This window comes from Podarcis tiliguerta (assembly GCF_965153285.1).
Source record: "Podarcis tiliguerta genome assembly, chromosome: 2".
Taxonomy (NCBI): Eukaryota; Metazoa; Chordata; class Lepidosauria; order Squamata; family Lacertidae; genus Podarcis; species Podarcis tiliguerta.
The window spans coordinates 59,265,656-59,286,565 of record NC_139535.1 but is presented as its reverse complement, the minus strand read 5'-3'; the positions used below and the strand labels follow the sequence as shown (position 1 = coordinate 59,286,565).

The window sequence follows — 20,910 nt, the reverse complement described above, 5'->3', positions numbered from 1 at the left end:
AACCACGTTTAGGATGGAGGTAAAGGTGAGAGTGGGAGATCTCTGGACCCTCTGGATCACAGTCCTCCTTTTGGTTAATATTGTATGAGCGATCCGTTTCCCCACTAGGGAGTATGAAATTTTGTGTACATATATTCACGCATCTATATGAGTTTTGGAACATGCGCATTTCATGTTTTTCTATGTAAGTAACCCACAGGGCTTCATGCTTTTTCTCGGGGGCAACCTCGACCCTCCCGTGATCCGGAGGTAGGGAGGACAGCGAAGACTACTTCGGCCAGGTCTTCACCTGACTAGCTGGCGCCATCCCAAAGGCTCGGAGGGAGCCCAGATGGGGCGTGGGCACACTCCAGCCTAAGTCAATTCCAACGAGACTGAGTCAAACCTGCTTACACCTGAGTCGACCTATGTAATGTAAGGCTGCGATCTTAAACCTCGTGAATATACTGCATTGCTTAGGATTGCTTTGCGTAATATACCGCTTCTGTTAACATACCCATAGCCCCCTAAGTAAGAATGACATTGAAAGCTCAGTGTGGTTTGAGGAAGAAGCAAATAACATCTTTTAGGTTTGCGGGCGGGGCAGCTGTGAGGAGCGGGCCTGGGGCTGTCAGGGCGCTTCCCTTCGTTTTTATTTTATTTTCATTCTGAGCAGTCTGGAACGGAAGAAATAAACGAATAACTTGTCTGAATTTCTCTTGTGTGTAAGCTAAATTCCGTGCGTATGGGTGGGTGTGCCCCTTCTCTGCGTTTTTAATTCTTTTCTCTCCATATTCGAGAGAATGAAGTCAATGGAATGACTGGAGGAAACCACAAAATGGGACCTTATCAGTTCAACCACAGAGGCCGAAAACTTTTGCACGTGCTGTTTTATTTCTTCTCCTTGTCTCCCGTGTTTTAAAAAAGGGAATACCGAAGAAACTGGGGATCTTTGTTTGTCTGGTTCAGCACTAAAGGCACCTCAGAGGAGCCTTCTGAACTTTCTGAGGTAATATGATGAGAAGCCTTTTTAATAATATCACAGTAAGGTGTCTGGGAGGTTGTTGCTGCCGTGACTTCCCGTTAAATCCATTGTTTCTAGATGACCAAGACACTGAAGAACTGAGGAATTGCCTTTAGGGACCAGAACAGGTCATTCTGTCTCCAACAGGGGCCAGTCAGACAATTCTAGCTTCTAGACCAGGAGTGTTGTTGGACACAGCGACTGGCAGTGCTGTCTGAGGCTCACAAAAGTCACTTGTCTCCAGAAGCATAGGGTTTTCCACATATAACCTGCTTCTATACAATACAGTCCATCACTCAACCACCATCCATTGGTGTGATCCAAGGATGGCTAAACTGTGGCCCACTCAATGGTTTTGTTTTAATTAAAGTTTTTCTTGAGTTACAAAAGCACATCCATCGTCCCTATTTTCAGATCCTAAACTCCTTTCTACCGATCAGTTATATTTGATGTGAGACTTTGATGTTGTTGTCCCTCTCAGTGTTGTTGGAGTCTAGCTCTCCTCAGCACCAGCCAGCATGGCCAAAGGAGGGAGTGGGCATGGTGAGGAGTGGGCAGCACGATGGGCTGTGTGGCTCCTGAGGTGACCGCATCTGTGATGACACAGATCCACCATCCCTCTCCCACCCTCAATAGATTCTGGGCACCTTCTGCCGGAATTTGGGGGTGGGAGTGGCAACAGGGGAGATCCAATAAGAAGTGTATGTGCTGGTTTATATGGGTGAACCCTCCTTATTCCCTATCAGCCTGGTCCCTTTTAGCCAGACACATGCCTCTGTGAAGCCCACAGTCCTCCCCTGTGGCCCAATTCAGCATCTGGAATGAGTCAAAGCACACTCTTCTTGTGCCAAATAATCCTTGATAGGCCTAACCTATAGTCTCTCTTTTAAAGCCATCTAACTGCAATCCTGTGTCTGTCTACTTAGAGGCAAGCCCCACTGAGTTTAATTAAACCTACTTCTCATTAAGTGTACATAGGATTGCATCCTAAACCAATGGCCATGCCCAATGGCTTTTAGTGGTGTTGGCTCGACTACCTCCAGTATTAAAGGAAGGAGGCCTCTGAATACCAGCTGCAGGGTATCCCAAGAGGGAGAGTGCTGGGCTGCTCATCTCCTGTTCCTAGTCTTCCCAGAGGCATCTGGTGGGAAGGACTCTTTTTATGTCCTTGTTACATCTTGCGGCAGTGAATAGTGAATTTCACAAGTTGGATGATAGCAACGTTGACGGCAATGAAGAATAAGATATTCTTCACCACACACACGGGATCCAGCCTCAGAACCTTCGTTTGGTGTGATGACGAAGAAAGGTAAGAGTGCCTTTGAACATGGGCAGTATGCTGAGAAGCCAGCCAATGGTGCTCAGATTTTTCAGGAGGCAGACCCGGATCGGAGCACATTTGAGAAGGAAGGTTTTCCCCATGAAGACGGCCCAGTATTTCAGGAGCTCTTTCCAGAAGCCGCCATTCCCTCCACACCTTCAGAGCGCAATGGGCTTCGCCAGCTCTTTTGTACACGAAAACCCTGAAGCCCGGTCGAGGCCAAAGAACTGCCTTGAATCCCTCCAGCCCCTCTATCAGTCGAGCCAGGAAGTACAAATAAAGCAGCATTTGGTACTGGACGGGGCGGAGGATTTGCGGGACCTGCAGCCAAAGAGAAAAGAGCTGCGAGAGCCTGGGACCAGGGTCCACCAGGGAAAGCCACGCGTAGCCCGGGGACGCGTGGCTGAAAGGGTCGCTGGGGTTGAGAAGGAGCCCCCAGAGAGAGGGCCCTCACCTCCACCTCTAGGTCGCTTCCCACTGAGATGGCGAGGCGCTGACACAGCTCTGGGTGCTGCAGATTCGCACGGAAGTCAGTGGAAGTATACGCACGGAAGTGGTGCCACAAGAGCAGAACTTGGGCGCAAATGCCCGGGCCCAGTTTAGCTGAATGAAAAGGAAGACAGAGGCCGGGCTGGTTTATGGCCTTTGCAGTAAGGATGACGGTACAAACATTTCCTCTCTGAAGAGCCCTCTCCCACAAGACCACGAGAAGCAAGCAAAGTAATAGGCGCACGTTGTGATTTAAAGAGGGGCCCGCTCTCTTTAGCCCTGAATCTAAAATTAATTAATACAGCCGCTGGGTAGCTGGAAACAGAAAACCGATCCTGGAGCAGAAGATCTCCCATATCAGCGCACCCAGCCGTGGTTATATTCTAAATCAGTTTCCATCTGAAAGGCTGTAACCCTGCGCACATTGATTTGGGAAAGAAGTCCTATTGAATTGGGGGTCGGGGGGGGCTTACTTTGGAGTAGACACGCCTAGGATCCGCTGCAAATGTTTAGACACACTGAGCTATGAGCCAGGTGACTCTCACCTCAGTAGCCATAGCCTGATCACACCAGGCTTCTGATCTTCCTGACGGCATGGCTTTTAAAGACAATCGGGACAGTGAATAAGAAGCGCTTCGAGCACTCTGCGTCCCCAAGTAAAATGCAAAGTATTGTCGCTCCTCTCCGTTCTGCAAAACCAAGCGCTGTGTCTGGCTTAGAACAAGCCTTCAAGCGTTAATAACACCAACATTTAAACATTGTGACATCCCCAATGTTAATGATGTTTACTCGGAAGTGTGTCCTGTAAACTGAACGGAGCTCATTTCCTCCCAGTTACGGGCCTGCTCCAGAACGCAGCTGGACACCTCGATCCCGAAGCGCCTTCGCTGGGATCTACATCCTAATAAGAATCTTGGACTAATTTCAAAATGGGTGGTCCTTCATACAATGACTTGTAGATCATCTTGATCTTTTGGGAAAGCGTCTAGACAAAGTAGGCTGCCATCCAATGCCTTAGCTACTCGGAAGTTGGTCCTATGGTACCCCCTAGAATCTACAGCAGAGTCAATGCTCTTAGGATCGCGCTGCTCTTTGATTAGTTCAGGATTGCAGCGTGACCATGTTTGCCCACAAACAGGGGACTTTAGGTGTGACGGGCGTAGGTCTATGGCAAACACCCTTCCCCAGTATAATAGTATCCCAGCATATTTATTTAACCGGTTTGGTTAAATTACCTATTAATGCATTTCCGATTTCAAATGTACACTTGAACTGGATCTGTCTCCCGCGACGAGACGTAATTAGGATGGACTTGCTGGAAGCGTTTATGTATCTAAACGGTATCCAACCAAAGTTAAGGAGACTGATTTCAGTAAGAAAAAGACTTGGGTTTCAACTCTCCCACTTAAATTAGTGAGATTTAAACGCGTTCAACTTCAGCAGGATAGGGTTCATTCTTTACTGACCCATTTCAGCTGAAAAATGAACAGGCTTTGAACGTAGAAACACAGCAATTTTTTTTTTAATGTAGAAAGACACACTGCACCTGTCGTTTTCCTCGCCAGTTTCACCTGAATTAAGACACAAGTTGTTATTATTACCTGCGTAAGAAACTAAGAAAAGCGCTACTGGGATGGGTCAGACCAAAAGACCTATCTAAGCCTCTGATCTCGTTCTGGATTTGGCCAACCAGATAGCTCCGGGAAGCCCCGAGCATTGTGGCAACGACCCTCTCCCCACGCGTGTCCGTGAGCGACTGGCATTGTTCTGCTTCCGAGAATGGAGCGACTATCTCGTGGCCAGCAGACATTCACTTTCATGACGGGATGGCTCCATTGAATGATGAACTATCTGGGACCTACCTCTAAGACGGCTCAGAAACGAATCTCTGGATCCAGAACCAGGTGAAGTTGGCAAGTTGTCTTGCTCTAGGTTACACTCCCCTGCGCCCAAATAAGTTCCATTGAACACAGCGGGACTTAACTCTTAAGCGCGCGTCAGATTGACCGGTACAGTTAGGGACTGGTTGGAAGTTAGTCCCACTAGAATAATATTCACCAGGGGCGGGGGCAGCCGGACTCTCAAACACCTTTCAACTGCGGGCATTCCTCGTGCATTATTATAATATATAACCCAAAGAGTAAGTGTTCCTGTTTACCTCCCACCTCGCAAAAAGCACAGTACCGTCGCCTCTCCATCCAGGAGCTTCCGCGCCTACTTGGTGACCACGCCGGCTTCGATGGCATCCGGATCGGAATTCTCGCCTTGCTAGGTTGCCTTCCTCCTACCGTCCCCACTGAAATCGGCCGGTGGTTTCAATCTCTCCGGTTGTCCCGAGGAGCTTCGGAGGACGGGGACCGAATGGTCTCAGCCAGTCCTTCAGAGTGACTTCTGCAAAAATGGACGCGGCGCGTTAGAAGAATTGGGTAGCAAGCGAAGGCTGCGATCGGGAGTAAACCTCACTGAGCACAGCGGGACTTGCTTCTGAGTAAAATAATGACGACGACGACGACAAAAAAATAATGCACCTGATTGCTTTGTACAAGACATTTCTAGAAGAGCTTCGGCGAAGCGCTACAGGACGACAGAGATCTCCCTTAGATCTCTGCAAGGCATTCCAGTTTAGTATCCAGAAGGGAATTCTGGTTCGCAGGAATTGCGAAGAGATATTGAATAAATTCCTCGTTTCCTGCCAGGATGTTTTTGGTTCCCCAAACTCCTGTGGCATTTGCAGGAGGCAAAACAGCCTGCGCTGAGTGCCGTTTAATTTTATAGCAATTATGTTTGCTCTAGGCGCAGATTGCCCGTCATTTGTTTCCTTCATGTAAAATCGAATAAACGAGCAGACTGACCGCCTACTTTTGTGTATTTAAAAATTAGGCATGTCTAACTCGATCAGCCCGATCCACAACCCAGTTAAATCGAAATGATCGAATCGCAGCACTCGGATTCGAAATATAGACCTCACCGACACACAGTTGAATTTATTTCCACTTTAAGTGTGCTGATAAAAGCAACCTAAATACATCACGTTGAAATAAATGTCAGTAAAATGAATGAAATCTGCTTCCGTGTATCTGTGTAGCTTTGTATATGTTTAGTAACTGGACGTGTGTATAGCCCTTACTTGGGTTGAACTTGGCCGGTATCGTTTGTAGTTTGTACCACTGCATTAGCTGCCTACTGTGGCTAATTTGCCTGGTTGTAAATCCTATTTCGAGCAATAGGGACTTACTTCCAGGTTGCCATGTCTAGGCCTGGGGTACTAGCTCCTCGTAAGCGTTTGCATTAAAAAAATTTTTTGCAAATAATGGACGGTGTACTGGAAAACAATATAAGTTGTATTGTTTTGTATATGTTGTTTATGACGGGTAAACATTGCACACCGCTCTAGTATGCATGTCCGCCCTATAGCTGCTAGGATTTTTAAAAAATCTCGTATAAAAACAAATCAAAATCACAGAGAATGCGGAGAAAAAACGGCGTTTTAGAATAATCTATTTCCAGAACTCTCTCTCTCTCTCTCTCTGTGTGTGTGTGTGTGTGTGAGAGAGAGAGAGAGAGAGAGAGAGAGAGAGAGAGAGAATGAGGAGAGACAGATAGGTTTATTTTTAATATGTCAATTTTAAAATGTACTTTCATTTATTAAATATATTGCTCTTATGAACATTCACGACTGTTTTAATTATGTAGAATTACATGCCAGCTATCCCATTTCTGAAGAGACCTTTACACCGAAAAGGGCCGAAGCGCCACTCTTTGCGGAGGACAGACAATTGTGAACCCAGGAGACAATGGCTGCGAGTGTCGTGTCTACATTTCTGGCAAGAAGAGTTGTGCTGGTTGCTAAAGGGTGTGGGCGTTGCAGAACCAAGGCGACCCGTGCCAAAAAGTGCGGTTCTCTCTCCAAAGTGTTGCACACTGGTTTTTTGAAAAGTGCTTTGGGTTTCTTTCTTTCTTTTCAACTTTTGAATCAGAAATAGCCCCCAAAGGGGAGGGGGGACCCCGCGAGCTTGCCTGTAACACGCACCCAACCCGCCCTTATTAAGTCGCTGGAGCAGCGAGGTATGTTAACGATTAAATCGTTTTCAAAGGCTTAATCTTGCCGTTTAGGGTGGAAATGTTTCAAGGTTGTTTCTCAGGCGCCTTATATTAATCATCCAACCTAACAGTCCATTAATGTCCATTTACATTTTGGAGATGACAAATTTTATGTGACTTATTTCAATCACAGCTCCGCCAGAAGTCTCCAGCGGATTCGGTAGCCACTTAGAGGTCGGGGGAGCTGCCTCCTTATTTGTTACCAAAGGCGTTTAAAAGCCACTAAGACTCGGCTCTAAACCTCCCTCTACAGCTGATCGGGAACAATCGGATTTTCCCTGTCGCAAAGGCCATTAAGCTGCGGAAAGAACAGCGTGCGACGCTACGGCTTGGCATCTCTCTTTCTCTCTCTCTCTCTTGCCTAGCCTAAAGAAAAGAGGCGCAAGAATCAGGTTTGTATTATAGAACTTTCCTCCCCGCCCCTCTAAGCGCACTCCCTTTGCCTTTGTTCTCTCGCCGTGCTAAACCCTCCCCACCCCACCGCACCCCATTACGACCCCCTTAAACCAACGAGGTGGAAACATTTGTTATTCATTACTTGCCCGTTTCCATTTGGTAACTGGGGAGGGGGGGGGGAGGAATTAAACCGAGGAAGGGTGAATATTCCGCTTTCTTCTGCATTAAATAATATAAATTAGTTTGCTGTTATCATCCGGTCACTTTTAAGCCCCATTGATTTCATCTGGTGAAAGGGAACCCAAGGCTTAACTCTTCTCACCGAAACCAGCGGGACGTGAACGCGCTTCCCTTTGACTGGATTCTGGCGTCATGATCATCCTGCGTGATTATTGATATCTGATCGGTCTCCTGGACGCGCCGGGCATTGATCCGACGGGGCGGACCGGGGAAATAAATTTCTAGCCTGCTCTCGACGTTGGGCGCCGCCCCGCCGCTTTGGATATGTCGAGAGGTCCTCCAAACGTTTTCCTAGTCAGGGTGGCATATGCTCTTTATTAAGGTCTGCATTTAAGGATTGTCACGGTTAACCTGCCGCCATCCGAAGGAGGCTTTTTCTTTTCCAAGGGGGAGGCACGTTTCTCATTAGCGTTTCCCAGGGGAGCGAGAGAGACCCACGTCTGGCGATCAGGGCTCTCCCTCCGCCTCGCCAGGCTGCTGCTCCCCTCCTCGAGACGAGGATGAGGATTTCTTCCATCAAATAATGCTTAGGGAAGAGGCCGAGCGCCCGGGCAGAGCTCTGCAGTGCGCGCTGCCACCAAGCGGGCTGCTTCCTCATCTGGCAGTCAGGTAGCGAGGAAAGGCAGCTGGTTCCCCCCGCCGCCTTTTCCATTCGCAGAGAAAGGAGCGAAAGCGAGCGAGCCTTGCGCCAGAGCGTTTGCAGAGCGCCAGTTAACACGGGACACACACACACACACACACACACACACAAACACACAGCATCCAGAGGTTCTTAAGCAGAGGTTGGATGGCCACCTGTCATGGATGCTTTAACTGAGAGTTCTGCATTGCAGGAGGTTGGACTAGATGACCCGTGGGTTCCCTTCCAGCTCTACGATTCTATGATGATGATTATTATTATTTCTCAATGTATTCAGTTTAGGAACACAGGAAGTGGCTTTAGGAAGAGCCGCCAGACCATAGCTCGGGATGGTCTACACTGTCTCCAAGATTTCAGCCTGGATACAGGAGTGAGTTACTGGTCGCCCCCCCCCCCCCCCGGAAAGGATGCCGATCCTACGAGAAAAGTTGCCTGCTGTGGCTCACAGTGTTTACTCGGAAGCAAGTTCCGCAGATGTCTCCGGGTCTTCCTTCCGAGTCAACGCGCTTCGCCTTGCCGCTCTGCATCCGGATTCCATTCCCTAGCAGGCATTCCCTCCGAAAACAGGGAAGAAAAAGCCCTTTTGAAATCCCTGGGATTTCTGACTTCCAAGCCCCCCGCCCCCCCTGTAGTCGCTTTTCCCGTCCCTACGAACTCAGTAGGGTTACTTTCGAGGAGGCGCGTCTAGTATTGCACTGTAGAGGTGTGCTTTCGGATCCATGTGTACGAAAAGCCCCTTTCTCCCCCCTCTCCTTCTTGGGGGGCGAGCCCCCCACCGCGATGCCACCCTCCTGGTGCCACCCCCTGCAAACCGACCGGGAGTTTTCCGCATCGCTCCGTTTGTTTCCCCCCAAATGGTCAGCCGCTGACTCTGGAGGGAACGAATCAGGTCCAGTTATCTAATCGTAATCGTTGGCCCCAGACCAAGAAAGCTACAGTGAGTCTGTGCCTAAGGAATCTCATTGATAAGGAAACCACAGCGTGTTGCCGGGAAGGGGGAGGCCCGATGGGGGGGGGAGCATTTTTTTGAGCTGGGGGGAGGTTATATAATACGTCATCGCTTTAATCTCCAAACTGAGCCACCACAGCTCTTGAGTCAGAGAGAAGATACTCTTCAAAGGGTCTGGGGTGTCCCACGTTTCTTTCCAGGTGGTTCATATCCCCCCCCCCCCTTTCAATACAGTTACTCTTACCGTTTAACTTATGAGGATGATTGCTGTTAACTTTTCCTGCTGTTTTCCAGTCCTGCTTTACTGATGTTGTACAGTATGTTTTTTTGTTTTTTTAAATGTTCTGATTGTCCTAAATATATTTCTCATAGATTTGGAAGGCACCTTAGAGGTCAATTATACCGTGCTTTTTTAAAAAAAAAAAAATTATTGATTTTAATATCACAAGTCAACAGTATAACAAAACAGATAACATACATAAAAGAAAACATTTCTATACATAAGAAATTCCTTCCACCTATTATGACTTCCAATCTCTCCATCATAGGTTCCAAGTTTTCTTTATCAACTGCATATTATTTATTATCTAACTTAAGTTTATCTGAAATATCTATCATTTAGATAACTTTGCAGGAGTCATTCAAAGCATGCCAAAGATTTCATATGATTACAATGTTCTTTTAAATATAATCTGTATTTATCCCATCCTCTGTTGAACCTCTGATCAGATTGATTCGTAATTCTCCCTGTCATTTTTGCCAGTTCTACATAATCCAATAATTTTGCCTGCCATTCTATTTGGTATATTCTCTCCCTTCCAACCTTTGGCTATTAGTGTTCTTGTAGCAGTGGTTGCATACATGTATGCATTTATATACCATGCTCAAAGCAGGATGCAACTACAGCATTCCTGACCAATGGATGCCCAGCCCTTGTTCCCTCCAATGAAGCAGCCTTTTTATTGAACAGCAGCATTCATCTGTTTATTTAACAACATTTATATGTTACTCCCCTCACCTAAAGTTTTCTGGGTGCCTTACAATAAAAAATAGTATAATGATGATTTATGTACAAAAGAAGACATAAAGTCATCAACTATAAGTGAGATATAAAGTACATAAATTGCTTAAACAAAGTAATAAAGTTATAACAGGGTTGAAAATACCATAATAAAGGTGGAAAGGCCTGTAGCAAGACAGGAAGATGCCTTATTCTGAGCCAGACCTTTGCTCCATCAAGCTCAGTGTTGTCTACACAGACTGGCAGTGACTCTCCCGAATTTCAGACAGAAGTCTTCCCTGCAGAGGCCATGGCTAGAACCTGGGATCTTATGTAGATGTCTGTCACTGGGCGGAGATTTAGGGGCTCACAGTGAAAATTCTGGTGCTTATTTTCTAAGAGTTGCTCAGCATCAAACCTTTCTGTCCATCACAATGTCTAATGTGAAAGCTTAATCCCACATACAAAGGTGCTGACTATGTTTACTTGGTGACGGAGGCATACCTAGGATCCCTTGTGCCCTTGGCAAGGAGCCCCCTCCCCAAAATCACTTTACCATAATAGCCACATTAGAAATTACTAGGGACCCAAGTACTCAAAGTGCTGTCCAGAGTGAGGACGAGTCAAGGAGGAAGGACCAAAAAATCATGTGGTGCGAGAAAGACGACAAGCTTCTCCTGCATTCAATCCTGCTGTGCTGGTGACATCGCATTGCCACACACAAATGTGTCACACACTCCACGGTTTCATAGGTGACTTTTGTGCCTTCTCCCTGGGCTTTCACCCTTGGCAAGGGCCAGTTTCACCAATCCCTAGGTATGCCTCTGCTTGGTGGTGCGGGAAAGCTGCTCTGCACATGCTCAGAAACACCTTCTTTGTATTACTTGCCATGTTCCAGGCAGCAGTGAGCCCTACACTGAATACAAGCTAAGAGACTTCTGAAGAGTGCTGTACTTGGAATGAGTCTTACGGAGTTCATTGTTGCTTACTACTTTGTACGTGTGCAGAAATTTGATGCCCTGGAGTTCTCTGGAGTCTATTTCCAAACTTAGCACGTAGGAGGAAGTGCAATTATCCACATGCCTGCAACAGATAAATGCTAACACTGGGATCATTTGCACAAACTGCACATACATATTCAAAATATATAATAGACAAATGCACATATCTGGAAATGTTAATCTGTATATGTTTTATTTACTTTTTCTAGATCATATAGATAAAAGGAACATCATCAGCTCAAGCATCACCTCTGCAAACATTTTGTCAAAGTGTTGTTTTGTGCATGAATCAGTCATAGCAGATTCATTCTTAGGTTAGTTTGGTTTCACATCTGTTCTGGGACAACTGATGGAAAGCATTATTAAAGATAAAATTAACATATATTCTATATTCAAATAATGTATATTAATATTGATGGTATATCAGAGAAAAACAAGTCTTGCTAAAGAGGAATCAGCATGGCTTCTCCAAAGGTAAGTCCTGCCTCAACAGTTTTTCAGACTTCTCTGAGAGTGTTCAGAAGCATGCGGACAGAGGTGACACTGTACAGTTCCCAGCAATTGTAACATGCTCATTGGGTAAGGAATAAAGTAGACATGCAAATCTGCCTCTTTAGAAAGGTGAGAGGTGGTGGAAGGACTCGATTCTGTAACATCTGGTATTGCGAGCACTCAGAGGCAGTGGAGACTGGTCCCTATGGGGATTGGTGGGGTGAAAGGTAGGGAGACCAATAGGAGGTAGAGTCAGAGTCAATGGCTGGTGGAGCCACAGGCAATGACAGGCAGAGGCAACTAAATCTGGTTTGGTCCCCATCACAGCATGGGCTGAGAAGGAGGAGGAGGAGGATGACAAGTAGTACTATCCTCTGGACTGGTTGTAAGTAAGAGGCAAGTAGGGGGCCGGCAAAGAGGAGACCGTGCCCCATTCATACTAATGGATCAGCCTCCACTGATCAGAGGAGTGAATTCTCCTGCTCCTACCACAGCAGAGCCATGTTGGCTACCAGAGACAAGGCTCTATGCTGCTTCCTAGGATCAGAGGCAACATGTCACTGAAGATTAATTGCTGGGAAGCAACAGCAGAGGAAGGCCATTGTGCTGATGTCCTGCTCGTCGGCTTCCCAAAGGCATGTGGTTGCCCACAGGAGGCTAGATTAGTTAGGCTTTTGGTCTGATCCAGCAAAGGCTCTTCTTCCGTTCTTTAGTTGAACACACTGGCAATAGGTGGGGATACCCACATTCTTATATTGTCATTGCTACTAATAAAAGTCCTCATTCATCTTACTAATTTATAAAATTGCATATATCTTTATATCTTATGGTCTCAGCCAGCAAGAGAATTCCAAGCTGTTATGACTTAACCATGGCCCCATTCAGTGACCTTGGAGGCTATCACCTGAATAAATACAGAGGGAAAGCCGTGTTTCCCAACTTTCACTTAGCAACAAAGACAGACTTTTTTTTTTGGTTCAACACCTTCTAAATTCAGCCAGCAGGCTTGCTTTTCTTAGCACCTTTCAAGCTCCTTTGGAAAAGTCTATCCTAGCAAATTTACGGGGTAGAGAACTCTTCGGAGGGCTCTCTCTTCAGACACCTGCTTTCTGTCCAACTCCTTCTAAGGAGAGTTTCATGTGTCTTCTCAGTACAACATTGGCCTGGGTCAATCATGCATAGACATCATTTGATTTCTTTGCACTTGAGGACTGTACACATGGTGACTGGGAGCTGACTTTGTGCACTGCCTCCACTGTAAACATGGCATTTCAGTGTTATGCAGCAAATATCCAAATTCTTTCTGTGACACAGAATTGCGCTGGCTCATTTGTACTTGCACATTACTACTTGATCCTTGTGGAATAGACCAGCAGCATTAATTTACACAGAGTCTGCTTTATATGTGGCTTTTTGTACAGTAATTATACTCCCATGTATGGAGCTCACCTGCAGTTTCATACTTCAGCCTACCTGATTCCTAGGAAAACCACAATTCTGAATACAATCCATATCTAGGGAGCTGTAGGAGGCTTAAAGCGAGCAACCAACGTGCCCATGCCATTACCAGGCATAGCAGTCAACTCCCAGGGGCAGTGGGAACTTTGGCCCCACAAGTAAAATATTTTAGGGGTCAAGGCCCTCCCAAAGTTAATGGACACTGCCACTGGAATGGTGTGCGTGCACTGCGTGATCGCTTATGTGGGGGTGAGGCTTACCTTTCTCTCCCCCCCCCCATATTTTATTCAAGTTGGCACCCTTGATGGATATGGTAAAGATTGCTCCCAGCAGTGAAGTGGGGGTTTTATTGTTGATTAAGTTGCACGGTCGTACACCTAGTAGAAGCCTTCACTTTTGTTCAAGACCCTCAGGCAGACACTAAAAATATAAATATTCTTTTGCTCCAACACCCCAACCCATATCCCGTTTTTGCCTCTTCATTTCCCATTCATATTCAAAAGAGAGCCACTCCGTCACACAAAGGAATGCAGAGCCAGGGGTGACCCTTAAGCGGCTAGAGAGTTTGAGACCTAAATCTCACGCCCAACAGGAAAACTCGAATTGCCCCTGGGCAGATTGCGCCATCGACCGCCCAAAGCGAGGAAAAAGCACAGGAGTCCATAGACATCCTCGAACCTTCTCGAGGTCGCTTTTGATTGGCCTTGGAGGGAGAAACTCCATTCCCGCCTTGACCAATCGCCGGCTCCAGCGCCGAGACCGGGCTTTCCCCGCCCTTCATCGCCTTCTCCTTTTCGTTCTCAGCAGCGCCTCTCGTGGCCGGTAGCGGCGGGACATTGTTGGCTGCCTCTGCCGAGAGCCGTAAGCGGAGTGTCCCGAAGGAAGGGCTGGTTGGTGCTTTTGCGCCGGAGGCGGCATTCTTGGCCGCCGTTTACGGCGTCTCCGTAGCTGTTGCTGCTGCTGTCCGGCGGAACGTCCGCTCTGGCACGCCCTGCGACCTTGACGCCACCGCCAATCCCTTCTCCGGACACCGTTATCTAAATAGGGCCGTAAATCAGGCACTTGTCTGATCGCGCGCCATTGCAGGGGCTCCGTAAAAAAAAGCGGGCTGTGCGGCGGCGATGTTTACATTGCAGCCCCGTAAACTATTCCCCCTGTCTTTTGTATTAGCGTCTCACTGCAACATCCCGTAAATCACGGGCCTTCAGCGTGAGGAATGGCTTAAAGGTCTTACATATTTTTGGAGGCATAAATAATGTCAAATTGGTTTCCATTATGCTGCGAGCTCGGGGAGGAGGAGGCCCTGACTTACGGGAAGATTGCACCTAGCACTTCGCATGAAAAGACACATGGTCATAGAACTGTAGAGTAGGATGGGGGACCATGAAGGGCATCCAGTCCAACCCTTGCAATGCAGGGATCTTTTTGTTCAGTGTGGGATTCGAACCCTCGACCACGTGGTTAAGCGTCTCATGCTCTACCCTCTGAGTACAATGCTAGCCATGGGCACCCTCAACCTATAGGGTTTCAGGCATGGTCGGTAGGATGCCAAGGCTCTTGGAAGTTTCAGCTTCTGAAGTTACTTATGGAGCTCAACCCTGCAATCCCGATGAAATGCTTTTATAAAAGTCACTCAGGTGCTAGACTCTAGAACTGGTATAGGTGCCTTTTAGTACTGTAATTTGTGGCCTAAAATGGGCTATGGAGAGTGTCTGCTCCCCACCCCTCTAGATGGCCTCACTGCTTGAATGCCAAACTGGTATTTGTGCAAGAAAATAAGAGCAACTTTGGTTAACTTAGAGGTAGGTGAATAAACCGCATCCTGTTCTGTTTGACGGCTTTGAAAGAGACAAGGTGGGGCTGAGGAGGTGTGGATTTTGTTACAGGATGATCAAGTGGGAAGATCCAGAGTTGGCTCTTCTGCTGCTGGATTTGTCTAGATCTTGGATTGGCATAAAAGGTTTCTGTTCAAAAGCCATTCCAGCTGAAGAACCCTGGTGTGTATGTTACTGCATGACTATGTGCGTGTTTGTGTAGAATACACTTGCATATGTACACACAAACACACACACAAATGCACACAAACTATAGATCTGAATCAGAGTGGACAGTCAGATTTCAATAGTGGCATAATAGTAGCTGTACCTGTGTTGTTTCTTAAAAGCCTGATAAGTTCCTAGCTTGAAGAGTCTTCTGTAACACTACCTCTGGTCCCCCCCCCATTTGTTTTAAAGTGAAATTAAAAAGATATGCATCGAGAATGGCTGGTGGTCTGAAGGAGTTCATCCAGTCACTCAGAAATAAAGTTTGCCTTTGCCAGTTACCACTACAAATCCAGCATCTTGGACATTAGTCTGGAATGTGTCTCTGAAAAACATGATCTGAAACACATTACAGTCATGACAGTACAGTACAAATAGACATCACAATAAGGCAGTTAACATGACACTGTTATCTGTCACTCTCCCCTGTTTCTTTTTGTCTGTCAAACTCTAGCAGCACAAGTGTCCCAAACCTAGTTGCTTTGGTAAAAGAAAAGCCAATAAGGTCATCTTGATTAAATATCAAAAGCCAGGGTGTTCCTTCCCCCTGCCCCCAGATATCTGAAAAGAAAATGGAATATATGTTAGTGGGTGGACAGCTCAGAGTTTTAAACGGAGAAGGCAGACTCGGCTCCACTGCTGAGGGCCTTCAGGAGTTTTGATCAAGTAGGGCTCCGTAGCAGTCATGAGATGGAGGACCAAGATTTGGTTGATGAGAGGTGTGCAAACTAACCAAATGCACCAGAGCACCAAGCACCACCACAGGCACTCTCATATTTCACACAAGGCTTAGCATGGTTGGGGACAAAACATCACCTCTCCATGGCTAGAACAAAGATCACAGCTCAGAGACCCCTTCACTTTTACAAGAGACTTCTGGACCCTGTTCTCACCACTGGGAGTTTCCCTTGAGACGTACGTAACAGCTCCAGAGAGGTTTTTTTCCCCTGGGGTGGGGATGTCTGGATTGTGCCTGGGGGAGAAAGAATTGAATTCCACTGATTAGGGGTTTCCAGATGCAATTTTACATACATATATATGTATACATGTATGTAAATTGTTTTAATGCACTTAACACCAGGTCTAGTTTGGCACTGGCCAGGTCAGAGATACTGTGAGTGGACTCCAGTTTGGCTGGATGCCATGAGGAGGGGCTACTTTCATGGTATTGACTCTTTGTGGAAAGGTCCCTTAACAGTTAAGGGTCCTGACCATAGCTTAGCCCTGCTGACCTCCGGCTGGGGCAGGAGGACTTCACACAACTGAAGGGAGGGAGGCAAATCTTTTCCCTATTTCCCATGTGGGATAAATAGAATCTCTTAAGCAGTTTACAAAAAAATAAAATTAACTTTAAGACAGAGTTTAAAACATTTTTTTAAGATGCAAAGAATGTACTGTATAAGAATATATAAAAAGCTTTTTAATAGATTAAAACACATAGTGGTGTCTACATGTCTGAATAGGCTTGCCTGAACAGAAGTGTTCCTACCCACCCGGCCAGTGCTGAAGAGTGCAGTGCTTCTGTGTAGACCTGGTTAGGATTGCAGCTTATGTTCGGTGCATTAATTTTAATAGGTCTGCTCTGAGTAAAACTTAATTGACTAGCATCCATGACTTTTAAAAGCATAAGAGGTGATAAAGGTCTTCATGAGGCATAAAAAAATAACCCACTCCTATCATGGGCATCAAGTGAGCATCTTTAAGGAGAGCATTTCCGAGACACCACCACTGAGAAGGCTATGTATGTATGGGTTTTAGTACTTAAAGCCAATTAACATATAACCATTTTGTACTGTCTGTTGTTAGATGTTTGCATTTAACTGCCTGGATTACACTGAGCAGTAGCACATATCAAGTACAGTGGTACCTTGGTTTACAACCATAATCCATTCCGGAGGCCTGTTTGTAAACCAAAACAGGTTGTAACCCAAGGCACGCTTTCGCCAATGGGGCCTCCAAATTTTTTTTTTCGTAATCCCAAAAAATTGGTTGTAATAAAAAAAAAAGGGACATGCACTTCCGGGTTTGACGTGTTTGTAATCCAAAACGTATGCAAACCAAGACGTATGCAAACCAAGGTACCACTGTATATCATCTGAATCATTCATCACAAACCTCTCCCTTTTTTTGCACTTTGCTACTGATTGCAAGAAAAAAATTAATGTGGAAATAAGAAAAGAAATCTATGCATAGTAAGTTTGAGGACGTGGAAAGATGAAAATCTAAAATTGGTACCACTAGTTGTTTGCTCATGAAACCCTGACTGTTGTGAGGCAAGAAACAGAATTATTTTTTTTAAATTAAAATAAAAGTGGGTCCATTGTTAAGACTGGAGTTAAAGGTGGATCCCAGATCCAGGAAGTTTAATGACCACTGATTCATATGAGCTCTTCATCAAATGCAAGATTATTGTTTTTTAAAATAATTTTTTATTAAGTTTTGCACAAATATCTCCGATCATACAATTTCCCAATTAACATATTTTCAGTTTTGGACTTCCCTCAACTTCTCTGACAATCATCCGTATTTAAATTTTTGTCTACGCATTCCTCAAATTTAGTATCACCTTTTTAAAAAAATATACTTTTATAACCTTATTTGCATTTTTGTAATATTCCTTATTTTTTCACAAAGCTTCTTTAAAACCCACTAGCGTTGTTTGCTCATCACATACACTCTTCAAATACTCCGAAAATGCAAGATTCAATCCAGTTTTTGCAAGTGGAGAGGAACAGCCAGCCAGGAAATGATTTCCCCAGGAAGTGGAGAAAGTATAATAATTTAGGGTGACAGATCAACATTTTAAAATAACATGCTATGAAAGGATGGGTAGTGGTCTTTAATGGAACTACCTAAACCATAGAAGCGTAGAATTGTAGAGTTGGAAGGGGCCATGAGAATCATGTAGTCCCTCTACAATGAAGGAATCTTTTACCCAACTTGGGGCTCAAACCCACGACTGTGAGATTAAGAGTCTCATGCTCTACCAGCTGTGCTTGGAAATAAGCATTTGGTCTGAAAAAAAGTGCATTCCTGTGAAATAAGGATTGCTTAGAATGTGCACACCGATTCACTGTGTGCTTCCATGTGGCAATCTTTGCAGACTCTGTGCTCCCTGGGCGTGTAAGTTTTTTTTTTTTGCAGCATCCACGTGTTTTAATCAAAATGCCATCCCATATCCCAACCACCACCATTTAATCTGAATGTATAGTTTATGTTGGATTTTCTGTAGAAACAGTAAATTTGGATTAAATAGGAAAATAATATGGGATGGTGTTTGGATGAACATGACATTATATGGGTACTATGCAAATGATCAGCATAGTCCACAGTAAAATGCCATGTGGAACTACCCATTAATCCTGTATGGAAAATCCTGGTTGAAATATAAATTGCTAGGGATTGCCTCTCTCAATTCAGGATGGATCTGTTGCCCTTAGAACAATTCTGAAGAGAAGTCATTGCCAGAAGCCCATCTTGTCTTCCACTGACTTCATGCACAGTTGAGGAGTGGTATTTGTACTGCAGTTCTATTATTATTATAATTATTATTATTATTATTATTATTATTATTATTATTATTATTATTTCCAGCTGTTAAAGTCATGTAATGAAAATGGTAAAACCTGGCCTGTTCCTAATGGTTCGAGCCCAGTCACAATGTCTCTCTCCTTATATTGAAAAGAGCTGAGAGGTGGGGAAGAAGTTTGGTTCCTGTGGAATCTCATGTTGGGAAGGTGATGGTGGTTGTTTTCTTAAGCCTACGCTGAAAGAAAAATCATTTGAAAAGATGACAGGCTTGATTTACAGTGTCATTAACCAGAACTGAAACCCTACACAGGCGGCGTCTCCTGTGTAAACCGCATTCCCCTCACGCTTTCCAGCTGACGTTTCTCTGATTATGGCAGATAAAGGCCACTGTGGATCTGTTTCTATATCACTAGGCCTTCATTAGGTAAAATGGGAGTTAATAATCTGCCCAAACTGCGAACATGTGAGAGATTTCTACATTACAGTAAAATAAATGTCAAACCTTTGTTTTGTTTTTTAAAGTCACATTTAGAATCCCACCCCCCATCCTGTTTTAAGAAATTGATTTTTCTTGACTGGTCAAGCTTTGCAACATTTTAAAAAAGTACCAAAAACCCTAATTTATCTAACTGGATCAATGATGCAATTACATATAAAGAAATTGTAAATAATGGTCATTGCAGAACAATGGTTGGGATAACAATAAGAAGAAATATAACCAAAAATAATATGGTGAGAATACTGTCAAGTTGTGAGAAAATAATTTATAAGAAGGAAAATCTGAAGGGGGTTATTTCTAAAATATATGTTTTTTTCTGAATACTTTTAAAGCACATTTGGGTAGAAACCTTAAGGGAAAATGTGGGTTGACCAATTTTTGAACAAGAATTGGATTTTGTTTTGTTTTTACTCAGGAAACAGCACACTCTCTTTCTGCTAACATGAGAGAAAATCATTACAAATTGCTATTTCAGTAGTATATGACCCCAGACAGAATTAGCAAAATTTATACTATCTGTGGTGGAAAGTGTTGGAGATGTGGACATCTGAGGGCAGATATGGAACATATTTGGTGGACTTGTCCAATAATTTAAAACCTTTGGGGGAGGATAGTAAATATAATAACATTAACTATAACTTTCACTTTGCCACTGGGGTTAATATGGAATATAATTGTAGCTGCTTGCATGCTTGTTGCACCAAAAAGGGAAAACAGGTCACCACCAAAATTAAAGGAATGGTTAAAATAAAATTTGCATGGCAGCAATGGTGCATAAGCTTACTCAACTGATTACAGTGAGAGAAAGCAGACAAGAAAGAGAAAAATGTAAAAATAAATGGAAACTGTTTTCTAAATTTATGAAGAATAAATATAACATAAATATGGATGAATATGATAGTTTTTCTATGTAGTAATATGTTAATTATAATTATAATGCATTTATTGCATGCCTCTATTTTGCTATGTTATGTATAGATGTATTTATGATTTAATGAAGTCATTTTTTTAAAATAAAAAAGTACCAGAACCCCTTAAAAAGTACCAAAAAAACCCCTTCTCTAGGACTATCCACTTTAGTACAGCCCAGGTTTTATTGCTCTTCTATATGAAGTCAGAAATGGAACTAAAACAGTGATTCCACAGGATACTTCAACCCCTATGAAAATCCTACAGTGTCTGTCCCCATTGGCAATATCCTAAGCATGTTTATACAAAAGGGGGCTGCAGACCAAACCCCATTTGTGCTGGGTAGGGAGAGGGGGAATGGATTAGGCAGAGATGTCCCTCCACCCAGCCCTGGCAGCCTCCACCCATTGAATCACCACCTCTCTCTCTCTCTCTCTCTCTCTCTCTCACACACACACACACACACACACACACGTCTAACAAGGAGGAAGAGTATGCTTTGCAGGAAGAAGAGATCATGTCCTAAAACCATTTGCTAGTTAGGCTGAAAACTGAAATCAGACAAAAACAGTGCATCAGCCTGAATTTCACACTGGACAATAGCACCATACCTGTGGTAGTCGAGTCATGTGCTGAAAGGTTGTCATCTGTAGCCTGCAGAAACTATTGCTAAATCTTTTATAGATTTCAGCTTCCTGCAATAATCCATGACTTTTGGTGAGGCATCACAACTGGTACATATATACACTAGCAAATCACCTAACATTATTTACAGCAATAAGTATTGTGAGTAACTGGGATCCATGTAAAGGAAAACTAGCAAGAGGCACTGGTGCAAA

The 20,910-nt window shown here is 44.6% G+C and overlaps 1 long non-coding RNA gene across 1 annotated transcript; it reads right to left on the bottom strand.

Annotated features, from left to right (window-relative positions):
* Positions 1-4,351: 4,351 nt before the first annotated feature.
* LOC310669840 lies at positions 4,352-8,165 on the bottom strand. Its single transcript, XR_014507415.1, has 3 exons — positions 7,633-8,165; positions 4,972-5,204; positions 4,352-4,384 (listed from the first exon to the last, which is right to left on the bottom strand). It is a non-coding gene; the product is annotated as an uncharacterized lncRNA (long non-coding RNA).
* Positions 8,166-20,910: the final 12,745 nt, after the last annotated feature.